A 12,034-nucleotide genomic window follows, 5' to 3' on the forward strand; every position below is an offset into this window, starting at 1 on the left:
TCTCGCGAACTTTTACTTAAGAATCAATGGTCAAATCGCGAATCCCTCACGCATGCAACATCTCCAATTTGTCTGCGCAGAGAAAAAAAAAAGCGTGATTTATGAACAACTTGGCACCGTCGGGCGAAAAATGAGAAGCCGCTCGAATAAGATGCAAGGGAGGGGCTCCAGCGTCATTAAACTTTCAAACACCCCGAGAATATTGCAGACGAATACGATTCGAGAAAACGATATTTCGCGCGAAAGAATGCAGGGCAGCGAGCGTTGAGCGTGCAGCTGTGCTTCATACCCCGGAATAACAGTAAACAGGGATTCCGAAACCTTCAAAGTAAGAGTAGGCTGCCGTACTACGGAAAAACGCCGTATGAGCCTTCGGACATTGCCAAGTTTCCCTCGATAAAAATCAAAACTGGGAAAATTGTGAATAATTCCCTCAAAATTTTCAGGCAATTTTGTACGCAATTTAATCTAAAATATCTGAAAATTTCGAGGAGACATATGCACGAATGTTGTCAAAAATACATGTTTTATAAAGGGAAATTTGGCAACTCTCGAATGTTCATACGGCGTTCTTCCTTAGAATGGCGGTAGAAGCATCCAGAAGAAAACTTGAACTGATAAACAAAAGCTGTAAGACTAGCTTCGTTGCTGCAGAAATCAGTTGAATATGTGTTATTTCTGCTGTTGCGGCTAGGAACGGATCTAGAAACGGGGTTGGAATAAAATTTAGATGATAAAATTCCCGTACACCCTCTTGCTGTTGAGAAAAAAAAAAAATAAAAATCGACATATTTTGTCCATTTTTTTTTTTTTTTTTTTTTACTAAAACAGGGTGTTTAGTTTTTTCCATTTTGGGAAATCTTGATTTTTCCTGAAATTTGACTACTAAATCCTGATTTCATAATTTTTCCAAATCCTGACTTCGCGCAAGGCAAATGTAACTTCACAAAAATAGCTCGATAGAGAAATCCGATCGGACAGCCGACTTTTCTCAAATCATGATTTAACGACCGATTTTTCCTCAAATCCTGTTGAAATCGGGTTAAAATCCTGATTGACCTCGAATCGTGAAAATTCTGATGCTGGCCACCCTGTAAAATTATCGTTTCGTATCGTTGTATCGTTTGAAAAGGTTATAATACACAACAACTTTTAAGACTGTCAAAGAATCAAGACCTAACGCCTGAATTTGCTATAAAAATATTTTATTTGCGATTTAAAAACAGTAATTTCTTCACATTGTAGCAACCACAACGACAGCAGAGTTTATAATGGCCGCGATTCGATGCTGTAACGAACGCGCATCGTAGTATTCGTACACTGGAAAAAAAAGAATCTTAAATTTGCCGGCAAGAAGTATTTCTTCTTAAATCAAGAATTTTGCTGGTTAATACAAGCTACTATTTTGCTTAACCCAAGCATTATTTTTCTTGAATCAAGAAAAAGTCAGCTTAAAGCAAGATAAAGAAATTTCTTGGCGGCAAATTCAAGAATTATCAAGCTTGATCCAAGCTACATTTTTTTCAGTGTGGGGAGGGCAAGCGCGGGGCCAAAACGCCTTCATAAAACTGAGCATGCAATACGGGCAACCATGGAACACGAATAGTTGCATCCTTGGGTTGTAACCTAAGTCGCACTAACAATAAGTTTGTCACGCCTTTATCGTCAATGCATACGCGGAAGTATTTTTTTTTTTTTTTCCTTGGGCGATTTTCAAAACGATTGGATCTTCGGAATATAAATAGTTTTTTCACGAATAAAATATCAAAACTTGAAATCAAAGTATCCAGAAATAATGCAAAAGAAGACAGCAAATAAAACCTGTGTTGATTGACAGAGGGTCTGACTAATCCTCGCCAAGAATCAATTATTTAACGTACATTTGGACCGCAGTACGCAGAAAGGAACCATGCCAAGTAAGCTATTGCCAAATTTAACTGGGCAATTTAATTTTTTACATGAAACGAGGGGTGCGGATTCTTGTGCAAATTTCAGTAAATTTTTTGCACAGTGCGAAGAAAATATCTCAATATTTCCAAAGGAATCCCCACAAGAAAACACATTGGATCTAGAGTCCAGATTCTTAAAAACATCGAAAAGAAAAAATTCTCTTGATTCAATCGGATTTTTGCTTAAACCAAGAACTAAGCCTCATAATTTGAGCGGATTCCGTTTTGATTTAAGCAAAAATCTGATTGAATCAAGAGTATTTTTTCTTGTCAATGTTTTCAAGAGTCTGGACTCTGGATCCGACGTGTTTTTTTCCAGTGTAAGGAAAAACAGCGTTGCCTACTTTAGGGTGTCCACTGGTATTCTGTCATTATAATTCCATGCTTTTTCAGCACCTTTTCCTTGATTTTTCCTTACTTTCTCGAAAGTTCCTTTTATGGGCGATTCTTGAAAATCCTTGCTTTTTCCTTACTCTTCCCTTCCCTTACACTCATTTTTAACTGTAGGTACTTAATCGGATTGTGAGATTGGAAAAACTAGATTGACGAAGAAATAAACCGAAAAACACGAGCAATCGAACCGGAAACTCGATAAAGGAACTATGTTAGGAAATTGCATACTCCCAAGGCTACTTTATTGTGTTCAACACGAAATCTCAAATTTCCGTACTTTTACACGAAAAATGAGTACATTTTCCGTACTTTCGTAGAATGGAAAAAAAAACATTGGATCTAGAGCGCAGCCTCTTAAAAACATTGACAAGGAAAAATACTCTTGATTCAATCAGATTTAGGCTTAAATAAAGAAACAAGCCTCTTAATTTGAGCGGATTTCCTTTTGATTTAAGCTTAAATCTGATTGAATCAAAAGTATCTTTTCTTGTCAATGTTTTCAAGAGTCTGGACTCTAGATCCAATGTGTTTTTTTATCCAGTATACTTTTACACTAAAAATCAGTGCATTTTTCGTACTTCTGTACCGACCTTCCCCAATCCCTGCTTTTTCGGTGTATCCATACTTTTTCCGTACAGTAGACACCCTGCAATTTTCAAAAATCGCCACTTCTGCTCTCGACAGTTGCACAGCACTACGCCTGCTCGACTATGCTGAGCCCCTTGGAGCGCGCACCCATCGTAAAAGCGGACCCAACAACTCCCAGTGCATGGCGTCGTGTGCGCGTACTACATACGCACGGTCGGATGTTCCGGAGCGCGGAAAAGGAAAAGGGCGCTCGGCTCGTGGCGTCGCGGCGCCCGGCTGTCTCGGTGGCGCGTCGCGGCGCACGGTGGATCGAGTCAATGGGAGGGGTCGGTCATCGCGCATCACGCGTCTTATTTTCTCTGATTACGGAGATTTCCCACCCTTGGAATAGAGCAAATTACACTCATCTAATGTATTTTTCGTCGTAGATTCCATTTTTGATCATTTTTCAGCCGAATAACGAGTTTTAATACGAGTTTGACACACTTTTTCATAACTATTGAAATTGAGATCCTTGATAGCTGTTTTTTCACGTTACTTTCGGCGAATGGGACCGTAAGCATCTTACATAAAGAATAATTTTTCAGAACTTGACTCAAGGACATTACTTGAGAAGTGAGGGAGGGCGGCTTTACAGCCCCCTCACCACGAAGGTTGCCATATTTCTTTCAATTTCTGCTAACATCGTTTTTTGTTCATGTTAATTGGTTTTTCGCAATTGCATACTGACACATATACGGAACATTCTGATAATGTTCATTTTTCTTCTTTTTTCCTCCAGCCAGCCAATAGACGTTTTCATTTTTATGAACTCTCTACTCTTTCAGTTATTCAACAAATATGCATTTTTCAAAAAATAGATCAATATATTAAAGAAATAAAAAAGAGATGTACTTATATACTGTGGCTTCTTTTTATCTAGTCATCCCAGAAGATTATTATAGGTACTTATCACCAGATAAAAAAATTGAATGTCCAGGAAAAAAAAAAAAAAAATTATATCATCTTCCATTATTTCGTTTTGTTCCTCGATGTTTGGAGTGAAGTTTGAAACATATTTATTGAATAAATATTAAAATAGGAGGAAATTTATTTTTCATGCAAGTTCTGATCCCTTGAAGAACCTTTGAGAAGGACTATTGTCTCTTGAAGAAATTTCTTGTATTTCTTCTTTTTCAACCCACAACCAATTTTTACTCTCTCGCTACCCTAGGGTAGAGAAAGTATTGTCATCCTGCAAGGGGGGGGGGGGGGGGTTGAAATTTTATTTGTATGGAGCTTATGAAAGAATTCTAGGTATGTTGAAGACATTTTTCAAGAAACGGAACGTGTGAAATATACAATGCGCAAAACATACACCTTAATCTTTATCGCACGGTATAACGCTGATCGAATCAGCTTCAAAGACTAACAGAAGGTTAATGTCTCGTCCAAAAATAGCAACAAATAAGCCAAAATCAGAAATCAGTAGAAAAATTATCGAGATTGAAGGATATCGTGTGATGCACGATTTTATGGATGACAATAGAGCAAGATCGGATTCCCAGCAGGCGCGACTTCCTATCATTCAAATGGACCGTTTTCGTAGATTAGCGGATATTAGCGGCTAATTATTACATAATATCATTCCTGATAGTATACAGGAGGCAACCCAACAAAGGATTTTGCGGACACCTGTGGACATTTTTTTATCGAGCTATTTTAACCTTTTTTTGGGCGTTTTTTAAAGCAAGCTTTGGAGGTGGTTTTGGTCCTCCTAAAAATATGCCAATGCACATTAATGATATACCAAAAGGTTCCTTAAAGGGAGGAGAATAAGCATGTTTAATTGAAATTTTGATTTATCTGCCACAGAACTCATGCAAAAGCGAAATAAAACCTTGAGAATTAGACGGCAAAATTGATACCACCTGCAATGTCAGCTTTAGGCAACCCGCATGTCAAAGCGGAAGAGCTCAAAGATCCTAGAACCGTGGATACATTCATTTTGGAAGCTTAACTACTAGAAAACCAAGAAAAAATATTTAAAATCAGACTTTTTTTTTCGTCGCCCATGACCGACCTCTACCATTGACTCGATCCACCGTGCGGCGCTGGCTCAGCTCGAGTCGGCGACCAAGTGGGTCGACCTCGCTTCGCGTCTGCCCCGGCTCCGGCTGTCGCTGTCCGTGGCCGCTTCCGCGACTCCAAGGACCGGGAGCGCCCCCCCCCCCCCCCCCCCCCCACCACCACCCGAGCGGAGAAAAAACTCAGTCATAACCCGACGCGTCCGGAGTTTTTCTCGCTGGGCTCGGATTTGAAGCTATCTGGAGAAGGGAGATGTTGCATGTGTGAGGAATTTGCGATTTGACTATAGATTCCTGTGTAAAAGTTCGCGAGAAACACGATGGTGCCACTGGTTTTCACTGAAATCAACTCCTAAGCTCAAAAAAAGCTCTCAAGTTGAGGCCAAAATGGAGGGGATACCACCCCACGCTATCCTGAGAGTCCACATCTACATCAAAACAAACTCCATTTGTCCGTTCAACTTCCTGTTCGAACGGTTCTAGATCCACTTTCTCAACAAATGGAGATGTTTCATGTGTGAGGAATTTGCGATTTGACTATTGATTCTTATGTAAAAGTTCGCGAGAAACACGATGGTGCCACTGGTTTTCTCTGAAATCAACTCCCAAGCTCAAAAAAAGCTCTTAGGTTGAGGCCAAAATGGAGGGGATATCCCGCACTATCCTGAGAGTCCACCTCTACCACCGGTGGAGACAAGGCGTAAAAACTTCCTCCAAAATCCTCACGACATGTCGAGAAAGTCTGCGCCTAAGCAAACGAATAATGGAGATGTCGCATGTGTGAGGAATTTGCGATTTGACTGTTGATTCTATTGTAAAAGTTCGCGCGAAACACGATGGTGCCACTGGTTTTCTCTGAAATCAACTCCCAAGCTCAAAAAAAGCTCTTAGGTTGAGGCCAAAATGGAGGGGATATCCCACGCTACCCTGAGAGTGCACCTCTACATCAAGACAAACTCTCCATGCAAAGATAGGGAGCAAATACATTGACAGGGCAGCCACTTTATTTGGGGACTCCAAAACTGAAAACACGGCAACCCTGCTAACGTAATTGCTCCCTATCTTTGCATGGAGAGATTGTCTTGATGTGGACTCTCAGGATAGGGTGGGATATCCCCTCCATTTTGGCCTCAACTTGAGAGCTTTTTTTGAGCTTGGGAGTTGATTTCAGAGAAAACCAGTGGCACCATCGTGTTTCTCGCGAACTTGTACAGAAGAATCAATTGTCAAACCGCAAATTTTTCAAGCAGACAGACTCCTCTAACAACAGAAACTCTCTAACCTAATCATGGATTTTGCGCTAACGCACGACTAGCGGTCGTCGTTTTGTGGTAGCGCCTCTTGACTTCCCGACGCGATCCTTCTCGTGAAAAACACAGGAGATAACGGCTATGGAGTGGGAGATAACGCCACGCTGTGTTTACTCTGGGTTAGTGTTCCAATTCTCACGATCGGTAACCACTTGATGTCAGAGGCGGATCCGGCGGGTTGTCAACACTTGCCTCTCTCCATTTAAACTTGTGCTGAATAATCGATTCTTGTCGGAGCTCCAGACCCCTCCAAAATCGATTTATTTCCATAGGTTTAAATGGAGGGAGAGCTATGTTGCCAACCCGCTGGATCCACTTCGCTTGATGAGTGATGAGTGATGAGTGATGGGCGCGGGAGGCCCAATTTTCACCACTTATCTACTCGATAGAGCGTGGAACACGGAGAAAAACACTTTGATGTTCTATCCACACACGACGCAACGATTACCGTACACTGGAAAAAAAAACACATTGGATCTAGAGTCCAGACTCTTGAAAACATTGACAAGAAAAAATACTCTTGATTCAATCAGATTTAAGCTTAAATCAAAAGGAAATCCGCTCAAATTAAGAGGCTTGGTTCTTGATTTAAGCAAAAATCCGATTGAATCAAGAGTACTTTTTCTTGTCGATGTTTTTAAGAGTCTGGACTCTAGATCCAATTCCAATGTGGTTTTTTTTTTTTTTTTTTTTTTTTTTTTTCAGTGTATCCCAATCTCGGTGACGATTCTTGGAAGTTGGCAACACTGTTTTTCCTTAGTCTCGCAGAAAAATAACTAACATTTTGCTTTAAAATTTTGTGGACATATTCTCAATAGTCTACAGGATTTTCACAAAAAAGATGAAGGCATTATACATCATAATTTTCGGTTTAAAAAAATAAGACAAGAGAGGAAATAGGCGACGTGAAAGGTAGTGAGGTCAGAGGGTGTCTAGTATTTTTCAATTTGGAAAAAGCCTATTATTTTTCCTGATATTTTATAAATATAATATTGAAAATTCCTGATTTTTTCCTGATTTTTCTCGTAAAAACTATATTTATTGCATAAATGCACGCGGAAAATCAATTTTCTGACAAAGTGAGAAAAATTCCTGATAAAACGCCCCGATTTTTCCGATTTTCCTAATTTTTTCCTGATCGGCAAAAATTCTTGATATTTTCCAGTTTTTCCTGATGCTTGACACCCTGTCTTTGATTTAATCCGTCTTGCGTCGCTTCTCGGACGGAGGAACGCAACTTTTTTCCACGGTTGCAAAATTGACCCTAACAAAGCCATTTTTACGAGAAATCTATAAAAGTTTTGTCAAAACTTTGTTTTAATTTTCGTACAGATCAGAGGAAAAATCGATGACACTTACAATTGGAAATGCCCAAGATTTTTCAATTCTCTGGTATGAATACAATTCGCCAGGGGAAATTTGGCGACATTGAGATGTAGTTACGTTTTTACTTGAGGGAAACGATTAATTAAAAAAGAACAAAATTAAGTTTCGATTCTTGTCATATCGTCACTTTCCGGCCAAGTATCACAAACGCCATGCGACGTTTAGGAATTTCCGCCGCCATTTTATTTTTTTACAGAGAAATCGTTCTGCGAAGCTGTCCGAAAATTTCACTGAGTTTCCTTTATGCTATCGATGAAATTCAGGGACATTTTCAAACAGATTCAACCGAAAATTCCTCTGTAAAAAAATAAAATGGCGGCGGAAATTTTTAAACGTTGTATGGCGCTTGCGATTCTCTGGCCGAAAGGTGACGATGTGTTGGGGGCATTGAATGATCTTAATTAGACCTCCTCTTCTTTCTTCATCCTTCTCTTTTTCCCGCAATATTCAGAGCGGCAAGCTTCATCCTAAATTAAGTCATTATAGCACAGTTAGAGCGAACTCACCCATCGGCGCGTAGAGAATCGATTGAGCAACGGTAATACTAACCTGTAACAAGAGAAAGAAATTCGTTAGTTGATTTTACATAGTGAGCACGCAATCAGAATCTTCCACTAGATTTCCGACAGTGAATTAGAGCAACAAGGGTGCAATTGTTCTCGACCACGCGCTCATGACCACTTTCTGAAACAGCCCTTAAAATTTTGGAGGCGGAGAATTTGTTGGCCTTTTTTAGATTATGCGGTTTTCATATTTTCAACTCTTGCACGTGGAATACAGCGACTATGTCATACATTCTAAAATTAACGAAAGACGAACATTTTTAATGGATTTGAATGGAGGAAAAACAATGTTGCCGAATTTCAAGATTCCCAAATGGAGATGTTGCATGTGTGAGGAATTTGCGATTTGACTATTGATTCTTATGTAAAAGTTCGCCAGAAACGATGGTGCTACTGGTTTTCTCTGAAATCAACTTCCAAGCTCAAAAAAAGCTCTCAAGTTGAAGCCAAAATGGAGGGGATATCTCACGCTGTCCTGGGAGTCCACCTCTACATCAAGACACACTCTCCATGCAAAGATAGGGCGCAAATACATTAGCAGGGTTGCCGTGTTTTCAGTTTTGGAGTCGCCAAATAAAGTGGCAACCATGTCAATGTATTTGCTCCCTATCTTTGCATGGAAAGCTTGTTTTGACGTAGAGGTGGACTCGCAGGATAGTGTGGGATATTCCCTCCATTTTGGCCTCAACTTGAAAGCTTTTTTTGAGCTTGGGAGATGATTTCAGAGAAAACCAGTGGCACCATCGTGTTTTACGCGAACCTTCACTTAGGAATCGACAGTCAAATTGCAAATTCCTCATACATGCAACATCTCAATTACAATGAAAAATATTCCCAACTTTCTTCGAAAATAAATATTTTCAAAGAGGAAATTCGGAAACGTTCGAATCCTCATACGGCATTTCTACTCAGCACGGTAAAGCACGCCATAGGTTACGCGTACCCAGACCAAGTGGGTCAATATCAGCGGCTAGCACTTCGTCTAATTAATTAAACCACTTTATTAATTCAACCCTCCCCCCTTCCGCGCACCCGGTCGCTACCTACACATTATTCATTAATTTTTCTTCTTTTCCCTCGACCCCCCCCCCCCTCCCCCCGAGAGAGCCGAGGTTCTTGCTCTCGTGCCTGTCCCACGCTCTACTCGTTCGTAAGTAGATCGAATTCTATTGCCGTCGCGCGAACCCGGCGTAAACAGGGTGATGCGCAAATACCGCTCGATGTAAAGTAATCTGCACCCGCGTATCAGGGTGTCGTGTTTTTTTGCGATGAGAAATCTTTACTTGAACATAATGGGTCAGTTGCGCTGCACTGGAAAAAAAAAAAAACACATTGGACATAGAGTCCAGGCTCTTGAAAACATTGACAAGAAAAAATACTCTTGATTCAATCGGATTTAAGCTTAAATAAAAAGAAAATCCGCTCAAATTAAGTAGCTTGGTTCTTGATTTAAGCAAAAATCCGATTGAATCAAGAGTATTTTTTCTTGTCGATGTTTTTAAGAGTCTGGACTCTAGATCCAATGTGTTTTTTTTTTTCCAGTGTGGGATTCGAGTGCGGAAAATCTGATGTTCCACGACAAAGGTTGCAACCTGGAGATGGCGTTAGGAAATATTCCACTGTGTGATTAGCTTTTACGTAGTTGTCTCCACTCGGGCACTTCCGCGGAGACAAAGGCGCCAAAAGCGCGTTGATAACTGATCCGCGAGCCAGCGGCTGACCTTTTGCTTGGACCATGTGATAATCGCCGTCTTTTTTCGTTCCTTATCGATAGAGTGGCGTGGCGTGAATTGCGATACATCGATTGTTATGCCATTTAAATCCATGGAAAAGGATTGATATTCAGGGTCTACGAACACCTTAATAATCGATTCTTCACCATAGCTTCAAATGGGGAAGTATCGATTTAATATCGATGCACGCCACGCCATTGTATCAACCCTACGTGCTCCGCCAACTTGCGAGCTTCTGTCACCTGCGACCTGATAATCAAGATTGATAGACAAAGTGATAGACAAAGGGAAGCGATTCTATTGGTTGCAACAGGCTGTTTACGTACACTGAAGGGGAAAATAATGGATTAAGTAGATCGCATTTTGCAAAAAGGAACAAGCGCGATTACATCGCTTTAAAAACGTTGCATACCATCATAATTATCTAAAAATCTTCCATAATAGCAAACATTTTCTGTTTTTCCCCCGAAAAAGTGTCAATTTGAAAGGAAAATACTTGTAAGAATTTTAATTCTGTACAAGTATTTTTGAAAGAGAAGAAGAATTTGCACGCACTGGGAAAAAAACACATTGGATCTAGAGTCCAGACTCCTGAAAACATTGATAAGAAAAAATACTCTTGATTCAATCGGATTTTTGCGTGAATCAAAACGGAATCCGCTTAGATTAAGAGGCTTGGTTCTTGATTTCAGCTAGATTCTGATTGAATCAAGAGTACTTTTTCTTGACGATGTTTTTAAGAGTCTGGACTCTAGATCCAATGTGTTTTTTTTTTATTCCAGTGCGATTTTGAAAACACTGTAACTGCGCTGTTTTTTTTTTTTTTTTTTTTTTTTTTTTTTTTTTTTTTTTTTTTTTTTTTTTTTTGCTAAATGGGATCCTATTGATCATAAACGTGCTGATGATACAACATTTTAAGGCGCCTACAGATATAAAACGCGAGTAACTCACATTGGAGATTGAAAAGTTTCCTGTTGAGTTGTTGTGTATAGCATAAAAATGAGCGTTTATAAGGAGAGGAGGCAACAGGAATGATTCATAGGGAATCCCTTTTCAGCCACCGAGAGCCACGCGCCGCGCACCGCCTCTTCAATTGGTATTTTTGACTCCCATTCCCAACGTATTCTGCTGCGTCTCTTTCTTTTTCCGCCTTCCAAGGAGGATCTACTCGCTTCAGTGCAATTTTCGTTTCTTTCTGGAGGAAGGGGGGATTGACCAATCTGCCATGCTAGGAAAAACGCCGTACGAACATTCGAATAATATCAAATTTCCCCTTAGAAAAGATTTATTTTTGAAAGATATAAATATTTTTCCATATTATCAAATTTCCCCTTAGAAAAGATTTATTTTTGAAAGATATAAATATTTTTCCTTGAAATTTTCAGCGAGTTCAGTTCAAATTCTGGAGAACAACGAGTTCAAGAACGAAAATCTGTGAAAAATGGGAGGAGAAATATTTCCAAGTTTTCCCGCAAATGGACTACTAAGCAAGGTACGAATTTCAGCATTCTGATACATGTGTCCTCACCAAAATGTTACGTAAAACGCGATGCGCACGACGAAAATTACCGAAATCAACTCCTTACGAAGGAAGATATTCAATAATTCTTGATGCGTGAATTCAAAACACCCGCTCATGAAAACTCAATGATCTACGTGATTTACATTGCGCGCTAAACGTTTATCATGACAGTCTCTGCGATATAAAAATCTGGCAACCTCAATCTTGACGCTTCGGCTCAGCTACAGCAAATTGCTTAGAGTTTGCACAACACATGGTGGAAAATGAACATTGCTCGATTGAGAAGCTTGCTGAAACCGTTGTAGTGTGCGATTTGACTCACTTAGAGCTTTGAGTTTCTTGTGAGTGGGCAGTTCAAATTCCTTGTGACCAATGTGAAATAAAAACGTTAATACCTTCGTTAGGAGTTGGTTTCAGTCATTTTCGTTGCGCGAATCGTGTTCTGCGTGAAATTTTAGTTACGAAAAATGTATCAGAATCTTTTAATTCGTACCTCGTCTACTGGTCCATTCGTGATTTGACCA

The 12,034-nt window shown here is 39.9% G+C and overlaps 1 protein-coding gene across 2 annotated transcripts in view; it reads right to left on the minus strand.

Moving 5' to 3' along the window:
* Positions 1-12,034, minus strand: part of LOC109036712 (lateral signaling target protein 2 homolog) — a 99,807-nt gene that overhangs the window by 76,561 nt on the left and 11,212 nt on the right. The gene's annotated exons all lie outside the window — the stretch shown is intronic.

Source organism: Bemisia tabaci, chromosome 9 (assembly GCF_918797505.1).
Source record: "Bemisia tabaci chromosome 9, PGI_BMITA_v3".
Lineage (NCBI taxonomy): Eukaryota > Metazoa > Arthropoda > Insecta > Hemiptera > Aleyrodidae > Bemisia > Bemisia tabaci.